This window comes from Pan troglodytes, chromosome 23 (genome assembly GCF_028858775.2).
Source record: "Pan troglodytes isolate AG18354 chromosome 23, NHGRI_mPanTro3-v2.0_pri, whole genome shotgun sequence".
Taxonomy (NCBI): Eukaryota; Metazoa; Chordata; class Mammalia; order Primates; family Hominidae; genus Pan; species Pan troglodytes.
In genome coordinates, this window is record NC_086016.1 from 51,865,975 (window position 1) to 51,876,470 (window position 10,496).

Genomic DNA, 10,496 nt, shown 5'->3' on the forward strand with positions numbered 1-10,496 from the left:
ACCTGAGGGTCCTCGACCCCACCCCGCCATCCCCCGGACCCCTGCCCTGGGCTCCAGCTTCCTCCCGGCCAGCCCCGCCAGCCCCGGGAAAGGCCACGCTGTCTCCTGCCTCCCCGTGGAGGTCTCATGAGCCGCCGCACTCCGGGCTGCGAAGAAACACCCCAGTCCCCTCTCCCGTTACCCTCCCTGCCTCCTGGGTACCCTGCAGACCCCACACGGGACCCCCAGGCAGGTGTGACCTCGAAGAGAAGCCACATTTCACCACCTCCTCAGAGACTCAGATGAAGGTCCACACACTAAATGCAGATCTGGAGGACGCTGAGCCAGGGTCACCTCTGACTTTTGTTTTTGTTTTTGTTTGAGACGGAGTCTCGCTCTGTCGCCCAGACTGGAGTGCAGTGGTGCGATCTTGGCTCACTGCAAGCTCCGCCTCCCGGGTTCACACCATTCTCCTGCCTCAGCCTCCCGAGTAGCTGGGACTACAGGCGCCCGCCACCACGCCCGGCTAATTTTTGTATTTTTAGTAGAGACGGGGTTTCACCATGTTTGCCCAAGCTGGTCTTGAACTCCTGAGCTCAACTGATCCGCCTACCTCAGCCTTCCGAAGTGCTGGGATTACAGGCATGAGCCACCGCGCCCAGCCATGCCCATCAGTTTTGGGGCTATTTGTTTTGGTTTTTTTTTTTTGACATGGAGTCTCGCTCTGTCACCCAGGTTGGAGTGCAGTGGTGCAATCTCGGCTCACTGCAACCTCTGCCTCCCGGGTTCACGCCATTCTCCCGCCTCAGCCTCCCGAGTAGCTGGGACTACAGGCGCCCACCACCAGGCCCGGCTAATTTTGTTTTTGTATTTTTAGTAGAGACGGGCTTTCACTGTGTTAGCCAGGATGGTCTCAATCTCCTGACCTTGTGATCCGCCCACCTTGGCCTCCCAAAGCTCTGGGATCACAGGCGTGAGCCACCGCGCCCGGCCCAGACTTTTCTTTTCTGTGAATGCTACACGTCTTGGCATCTAGCCTGACAGGTAGAATTTACTTGCAAGGACCTCACATTGATCATCAGTCAAGGATCAGGGCTCCAGAAGTAAATCATACAGAAAGTGACCACACCATGTCCCAGGCCACACATGGCCCATGCGCGCCAGGCCCAGGCCAAGCCTGCGGCAGAGTGGGCAGGTGGCCCTGGGAGGAGCAGAGGAGACAGGAAGGCAGGTGCCCCTCAGCTCCCTCCAGCGCCCACCTGGCTGTGGTTTCTCACCGGGAACAAGAAGAATGAAGACCAAACCCTGAGGGGAAGATGTTTCCCAGCCTCTGGGCCAGAAAAGCTGCTCCAGGGAGGAGAGGGGTTGCACATGGTGCCCCACGTCCCCTGTCAGAGGCCGCTGGCAGGACCACATCCCGGAGCCCCCCCAGAACCCAGGAGGCGCAGGCCTGGAGCCCGGCCAGGCACACACCAGGGCTACTCCGACCCTGGAAAGAGGTTAGAAGCAGCCGCTGTCTGGATTCTCAATGACAAAGGGATGGATGTTCAGGAAGACAGAGGGGGAGTGGGGTGTGGGAAGGAGGACACTGAACAGAAAGGGCCTGGATGCCCACAATAACAAAAGCAAAAGCTGAGGAAACTTCACAGGGGGCAGGGTTGGAAAGAGGAGGGGTGGGGTTCAGGCTAGACAGAGGAGGGGTGGGGTTCAGCCTGGACAGAGGAGGGGTGTGGTTCAGACTGGACAGAGTAGGGGGTGGGGTTCAGGTTGGACAGGAGGGGTGGGGTTCAGGCTGGACAGAGGAGGGGGTGGGGTTTAGCCTGGACAGAGGAGGGATGCGGTTCAGACTGGACAGGAGGGGTGGGGTTCTGGCTGGACAGAGAAGGGGTTGTGGTTCCGGCTGGACAGAGAAGGGGGTGGGGTTCGGGCTTGTTCTGCAAACCCAGCGTGGGTACCTCGGCCTTTCTTATCCCCAGCATGCACTTGGAGCCTGTGCCCCTCACCTGTCGGCTCTCCCAGCTCGGGGGTTTGTGCCCCTTCCTGGTCCCCTCCCCTTGGGTGTTGCCCGGACCTGTTTCTTGCTCCTAAGCCACATCATAGGATCAAAGCAATAGAGTGTCCGTGGCTAAGTGTGTGTGCAGGACCACACCACGTACGATTGTGACCCCGCCTTGCTGGAGCTGCTGTCTCCTTTGCTGCGGGAACACAGCAGCCGGGCTGGGCAACACCACGTACCTGGGACCTTCGGTGGCCTCTAGCACCAGAGTGCAGCCTCTGGACAAAAGCCAGTGAGAAAATGAAGCCGTCAGTCCTACAGTTGGAAGGACGGATGGTTGCCAGCACCCTGAGTGAGCGTGGAGGTGAACTCTGCCCCAGCTCAGCCTCCAGCCCAGCCACCACCTGATGGCAGCCTGTGGGCCGAGGACCCCACGAAGTGGTGCCAGACCACTGGCCACAGAGACTGAGATGACAGATGTGTGTCGTTTTGAGCTGCAAGGTTTGTGGTGACCTTGTTACACAAGGACAGACGCTAACACAACGGGTTCCCACAGCAGGTCTCCAGGGCTCAGGGAGTTCTAATCACGAGACCTCGGGGGGGTCTTTCGGCTGAGTGCAGAGAATAACGCGGCTGAAGATCATGGCCAGACGCCTGAGGACAGATCACCAGCCACTGACACCCTCAGCATCGAGAGCTGCTGCCGAACTGTGGCCAGGCCCTTTCTTCTTTTTTTTTTTTTTTTTTTTTTTTTGAGACAGAGTCTTGCTCTGCCGCCCAGGCCCAGGCTGGAGAACAGTGGTGTAATCTCAGCTCACTGCAACCTCCATCTCCCTGGTTCAAGCGATTCTTGTACCTTAGCCTCCCAGTAGCTGGGATTACAGACGCGCGTCAGCACACCCAGCTAATTTTTGTATCTTTAGTAGAGGCGGGTTTTCACCATGTTGGCCAGGCTAATCTCGAACTCCTGGCCTCAAGTGATCCACCTGCCTCGGCCTCCCAAAGTGCTGGGATGACAGGTGTGAGCCACCGCGCCCGGCCAGCCAAGCCCATTTCTAAGAACGTCCATGGGAAGGAAGGAGGGATGTAGCCAGGGCCAGGACCACCCCAAGAGCAGAGTGATGGGTGCGGGTGGGGAGCAGAGCTGGAAGGGGCCCAGGGGCCGTGGTTCGTGGACCTGAGGCCCAGACCAGCCCCCAAACGGTGCAGCTCCTGGCTCTCCATGCAGCTTCCTAGGGACCATCAGTAAAACTGTGACAGCAAACCCATCAGTAATGTGATTTAATTAAGAGATAACGACAGTGGAACTGGGAATTGTGCCGGGTAACGGGTCGTCATCGCCTCAGGAGCAACAACTCGGAACTCAGGATATTAATGCATCACCGTGGCACTGTTTGGGGAGAACTGCCATGTTTTTCAAATGCCTTCAAACTTCTATTTTCCTTCCACAGTCTCTGAGTTTGCCCCAGCCCCCCACTGATTAGTTCCAGCTACATCTGCCTTTTCTCATTAAAAGAAAAGCTCGTGCATTTTATTTTCAATTAACTTGCAGGAATCTATCAGGAGAAAGTCCAGCTGAACCTCATCATTCACAGGGCAATTTCTCAGAACCGCCAGGGACGGCAGGTGTGATCCAGGGTGGGGCTGGCCTCCCACCTGCTGGGGCACGTGCACCCCAAGGGCTCTCTCGGGCCAGGGCCGCTGCGCTCAGCCTCCTGCACAGATGCACCTGCTGGGGCACGTGCACCCCAAGGGCTCTCTCGGGCCAGGGCCGCTGCGCTCAGCCTCCTCCACAAAGCAGGGAGTGTGGGGAGAGGCCTCATCACACTTCCCACCTGGCAGCAGGTGCCTGGACACCTGAATCTCCTCCGCTCTGCCCTCCAGTCTTGTCCCCTTGAAGACACATGGGGCAGGGCCGGAGGGCTAATGCGTTATGATATGGGTTCTGGCCTCTGGCAGCTCTCAGAGCCTGCCTGGCGCTCCCTTGGTGAGAATCTGGCCTCTGGGCACCTCTTGACTCCCCTGGCAAGACAGAGTGGCCTGAGGGAGCCATTGGTCCCAGGGGACACTCGCCAGGACCCTCCCGCAGGCTGTGGATGTGTGTGGCCTGTCCTCGGCTTCCCTGGACCAGACCTGCCCATGGGCCTCTGGTATACGTGGGTTCAGTGCGTGGCTCCTGGGAGAAGAGTGGCTGTTTAGCCACTGAAACATCACCTTCCTCACAGCTCTTTCCTCTCATAAGTTTGCGCCTTTCTCCAGGCCCCAGCTGTGCCCAGTGGCAGGGATAAGATGAGATGTTCTGAAGTACTCGTCAAAGGCCCAGAGAAGCATCGCATGGGACAGGAGGGGAAGGACTCCTGGGGGCCCGTCCTGGGCCTCTGCCCGGAGACCCAGTGTCTTCCTGCCAGCATCTGCTGCCAGGCAGCAGCACCTTCTCCAACACCTCATGCCAAGCATTTAGTGTTTTGTTTGGGAAGTCGCCGGGCACAGCCTGTCTTGCAGGACACAGGAGAGGACACTGGAAATATCACTCATCATCAGAACAACCCTGTTCTCCAGGGCTCAGCTCTCACCTCCACTCCTCAGGGCACGGACAGGTGGGCGGGGCCGGGAGCCTCCGCAGCCCACACCCCTGCGAGGGGTCTTGCAGGAGGGGAGGCATCTGCGGCAGAGCCCAGCGTCCCCACCGCCGGCATCCCTGCCTGTCTGCAGTTCAGCCTGGCTCCCAGCAGGCCCGGCAGCATCTCCTCTGTGAGCCCCCAGCCCCTGCCACCGAACATCGCAGGGCAGCCTCACCTCCCCATCCCTGGGAGGACAGGGTCCCTGGAGCGGACACGGGAGTGGGGCCGCCTCACATTTGCTCCCAGAGCAGACCCTCCTGCTTCCCTCCACAGCAGGCCCTCCGCAGGAAGCCCCCTCCCATGTCCTGTCCCCCACACAGCAACCCCAACCGCCTTCACCCAACCTGCCCCACCCCCGCTGCAGCCCCTTTCCAGCCCAGCTCCTGCCCCCCACCAACCCTCCTCCTCCTAGAAGCTTCTCCCCTTGGCATTCAGGTGAGGTAAGAGACTGGCAGGACTAGTTTTCTGGTCCCAGCCCCACTGACCCAAACACGACCTGGTCCAGGCAGGATGAAGTGAAAAAACCAGCAGGAACCAGCAGACGATGAGAGGCGGATCCCTGGCTGCCCTCACTGCTCATTGGCATCAGACGTGCCCACCAGTGCCATGACAGTTTACCAATGCCCCATACGGTGCCACCCCTTTCCATGGCAAGGACCCATAAGGTGCCACCCCTTTCCATGGCAATGCCCCATACGGTGCCGCCCCTTTCCATGGCAACGACGCATACGGTGCCGCCCCTTTCCATGGCAAGGACCCATAAGGTGCCACCCCTTTCCATGGCAATGCCCCATACGGTGCCACCCCTTTCCATGGCAAGGACCCATACGGTGCCACCCCTTTCCATGGCAAGGACCCATACGGTGCCACCCCTTTCCATGGCAATGCCCCATACGGTGCCACCCCTTTCCATGGCAACGCCCCATACGGTGCCACCCCTTTCCATGGCAAGGACCCATACGGTGCCACCCCTTTCCATGGCAAGGACCCATAAGGTGCCACCCCTTTCCATGGCAAGGACCCATACGGTGCCACCCCTTTCCATGGCAACGCCCCATACGGTGCCACCCCTTTCCATGGCAACGACCCATAAGGTGCCACCCCTTTCCATGACAAGGACCCATACGGTGCCACCCCTTTCCATGGCAAGGACCCATAAGGTGCCACCCCTTTCCATGGCAAGGACCCATAAGGTGCCACCCCTTTCCATGGCAATGCCCCATACGGTGCCACCCCTTTCCATGGCAACGACGCATAAGGTGCCGCCCCTTTCCATGGCAAGGACCCATAAGGTGCCACCCCTTTCCATGGCAATGCCCCATACGGTGCCACCCCTTTCCATGGCAACGCCCCATACGGTGCCACCCCTTTCCATGGCAACGCCCCATACGGTGCCACCCCTTTCCATGGCAAGGACCCATACGGTGCCACCCCTTTCCATGGCAAGGACCCATAAGGTGCCACCCCTTTCCATGGCAAGGACCCATACGGTGCCACCCCTTTCCATGGCAAGGACCCATACGGTGCCACCCCTTTCCATGGCAAGGACCCATAAGGTGCCACCCCTTTCCATGGCAAGGACCCATAAGGTGCCACCCCTTTCCATGGCAAGGACCCATAAGGTGCCACCCCTTTCCATGGCAACGCCCCATACGGTGCCACCCCTTTCCATGGCAAGGACCCATACGGTGCCACCCCTTTCCATGGCAACGACCCATAAGGTGCCACCCCTTTCCATGGCAAGGACCCATACGGTGCCACCCCTTTCCATGGCAAGGACCCATACGGTGCCACCCCTTTCCATGGCAACGACCCATAAGGTGCCACCCCTTTCCATGGCAATGACCCAGAGGCTACTGCCCTTTTCCTAGAAAATTCTAAAATAACTTGCCCCTCAATTTGCATTGGCCCATCCTTAATTTGCATGTAATTGAAAGTGGGTTCTCATGGGTATAAATATAGCTGCCAAGCACCCATACACTGTTGGCTGTGGGTGCACTGCCTAGGAGTTAGCCCTGTCCTCAAGAAGCAGTACCGTTCAATGAAAGACTGCTGTCCAACACCACTAGCTCACCCTTGAATTCCCATTGGGGAAGCCAAGAACCCTCCCAGGCTAAGCTCTAGTTTGGGGTCTTGCCTGTCCAGTAACAGGGGGGGCCTCCCTCTGCCACTTCACTGGCCCTTCCTTGTTCCCCCTCCAAGTGCAGTGCCCAGAACCCAGACACCACCCACTCACGGGACCTTCCCTCTTTCCAGAGAATTCTGAGTCTTGGCCTGGCTGTCCTAACTCCCCTCCCCACAGCTTTTGACTTTCACCTCCACTGGGCTGTCCAGCCATGACCCCAGCCCCCGGCCCCTTCCTGTTACAGCTGGAGGGTCCTGACTCCCACGTCCCCCACAGGGGCCCCCAGCCAAGCACAGCTCCAGACCTGTGGGCCCCATGCAGGCACCATGGTTCATACCTGTAATCCCACCACTTTGGGAGGCTGAGGCAGAAGGATTCTCTCGAGCCCAGGAGTTACAGACCAGCCTGGGCAACACAGCAAAACCTTGTCTCTAAGGAAATAAAAGCAAAAATAAAGAAAATCAAGATGGTAGCAGCAGAGCAGGTGCTCCCACGCGTGCTCGCCCAGTGCATGGCTGGAATCCTGCCTGCTCTGCCCCTCCTGGCCGTGCCCCTCTTCCTGCAGATGACTGATCAGAGCAGGTGCTCCCATGCGTGCTCGCCCAGTGCATGGCTGGAATCCTGCCTGCTCTGCCCCTCCTGGCCGTGCCCCTCTTCCTGCAGATGACTGATCAGAGCAGGTGCTCCCATGCGTGCTCGCCCAGTGCATGGCTGGAATCCTGCCTGCTCTGCCCCTCCTGGCCGTGCCCCTCTTCCTGCAGATGACTGATCAGAGCAGGTGCTCCCATGCGTGCTCGCCCAGCATGTGGCTGGAATCCTGCCAGCTCTGCCCCTCTTCCTGCAGGTGAATGATGGGGACTCTGCACAGTGCCTGCCCCCCTCCTCAGAGTTACCTGCCCTGATGCTCACACAATGACAGCCCTGCCCTCTCCAGCCCCTGCTGTGTCCCTCCACCTTCACCCCACAGTGACTGTGTGCTTCTGTCCGAGTCCCCATGAACCACAAGCCCGTGGTTGAAGGTCTCTTCCTGTTGCTGAAGCCCCAGTCCCTGGTGTGTCCCCCAGGCTATGGTAGGGGTCCCAGAACATCTGTTGACCACTGTAGTCAGTTCCAATTTCAGACATCAGTGTCCACAGGGGCTTTGGTGCGGATGCCAGTGCTTTGGGCTGGCCTCTTCTACAACTCACCTCCAGCCATGTCATGGCCTCAGCTTAAATCCCTTCAGATGCACGACTGACCAGGCCAGCACAGCAGCCTTCTTTTGAAATACCCAGTCTTTCTTCTGAGCAAGGGACGTTTTCACCTCTTCTTTTTAACTTCTTTCGTAGGCTTCTTTTCATAGACTGGATTATCTTGTATAGCAGCATGCATGAGCTTTCTTTTTTTTTTTTTTTTTTTTTTTTTTGAGATGGAGTCTCACTCTGTCACCCAGGCTGGAGTGCCATGGCGCAATCTTGGCTCACTGCAACCTCCACCTCCCAGGTTCAAGCGATTCTCCTGCCTCAGCCTCTGGAGCTGCTGGGATTACAGACATGAGCCACCACGCCCGGCCACAGCATGAGCTGTCTTGTACATCTCCACCATCATGTCTGGAGTTAAGCTTTTTTTTTTTTTTTTTTTTGGTGGAGTCTCACTCTGTCATTCAGGCTGGAGTGCAGTGGCGCGATCTCAGCTCACTGCAACCTCTACCTCCCAGGTTCAAGTGATTCTCCTGCCTCAGCCTCCCAAGTAGCTGGGATCACAGGCACCCACCACCACATCCAGCTAATATTTGTATTTTTAGTAGAGACGAGGTTTCACCATGTTGACCAGCTGATTGTGAACTCCTGACCTCAAGTGATTGCCCTACCTCGACCTCCATAAGTGCTGAGATTACAGATGTGAGCCCCTGCGCCTGGCCTACCCTGTTCTTTATGTATTGAGAGAACTGTTTCTTGTAAGCATCTTCATCTTCCTCCATTAAGTAACGCATGTAATCTGCAACATTCTGGCCTATGATGTGCTTCCAGTGTACTTCTGCATTAAAGTCTTTGCTTTCAGAATCATGACCAGGGAATTGTTTGGTACCGTGAGGGATAGACCAGCCTCCATCCACAGCTCCCTTTAGGGCACCAAAAACTTTACTGCCAGTGGCAGTTCTGGCAAGGCCTGCATCCAAAGAGTAGGCAAAGGCACCCAGCTGACCATCTATGCTTTCCACACTGTATTCATCGCCAGTCACCTCCACTTGGCCTTCTTAGATCTTGTCCAGGCCAAACCTATTGAGAAGCCTGTGGGCCAGCAGCAGGCCAGGACAATACGCTGCAGTGTCATTTGTCAGGCCAACCTTCACATCATATTTTGGCAGTTCGTGTGCATATGCTACACAGACTATCATATCCCCCTCTATACGGGCTAAGCAATCTAACAAACGATATCTCTGTCTGTTACACAAACAATCATCCTGTATTTGGATATGTGGTGTTTATTTTTATCCTGTATCACCAAATGTTTCTGAGCATAGTGATCAGTTTTACCCTCACCTCATCGTCTAAATTTCACTTGGTATCTCTTAAAGCAGGCCTTATTCTTAATTTTAACAAACCCCATCCCATGGAACAGAGACCCACGTCTGTGGCTCAACAGAGACCTACGGGCCCAGCAGCGCTGGGCAGGGAAGGGCTTTACCAAACATTTAAATAAGAAATGCTAATCCTTCAAACATTTTTTCAACATAACGGAAGAGAAGGTAAGACTTCTAGATATGGTTTGGATGTCTTGTCCCCTCCAAATCTCATGTTGAAATGAGATCTCCAATGCTGGAGGTAGGCCTAGTGGGAGGCGTTTGGGTCACAGGGCTGGATCCCTCAAGAATGGCTTGCAGTAATGAGTGAGGAGAATTCACTCATTATTCCTGAGGCCCTCACCAGAAGCAGATACCAGCATTATGCTTCCTGTATATCCTGCAGAACCATAAACCAAACAAACCTCTTTTCATTATAAATTACCCAGCCTCAAGTAATTCTTTATGGCAGTGCAAACTGGAGTAACACGCGTCCCAACTAATTCTGAGGCCAGTATTACCCTGAAACCAAAACCAAAGAGATCACAAGAAAGAATATCCCTTCTGAATACAGATACAAATATCCTTAACAAAATACAGAATTCAGCAATGTATAAAAAGGATTATATCCTAAAACCAAAAAAGAATTTATCCCAGGAATGCAAGCTTGGCTTAACATCCAAAAACCAATTAATGCAATACATTAATAGAATAAAGGGACAAACCACATGATCATCTCAAAAGACACAGGAAAAAATAGAAAATTGCAAGTGTTGGTGGCGATGTGGGGAAATTGGAACCTCGTAAACTGCTGGTGGGAATGTAAAATGATGCAATTGCTTTGGAAATCAATCCAGCAGCTCCTTAAAGTGTTAAACAGGGCTGGGCACAGTGGCTAACACCTGTAATCCCAGCACTTTGTGAGGCCGAGGCGGGCGGATCACGAGGTCAGGAGACCGAGACCATCCTGGCTAACACGGTGAAACCCCGTCTCTACTAAAAATACCAAAAAATTAGCCAGGCGTGGTGGGGGCGCCTGTAGTCCCAGCTACTCGGGAGGCTGAGGCAGGAGAATGGCGTGAACCCAGGAGGCAGAGCTTGCAGTGAGCTGAGATTGCACCACTGTACTCCAGCCTGGGTGACAGAGCGAGACTCCGCCTCAAAAAAAAAAAAATATACATATATATATATATATATATATATATGTAGAGACATGAATGCCAATTCTTATGA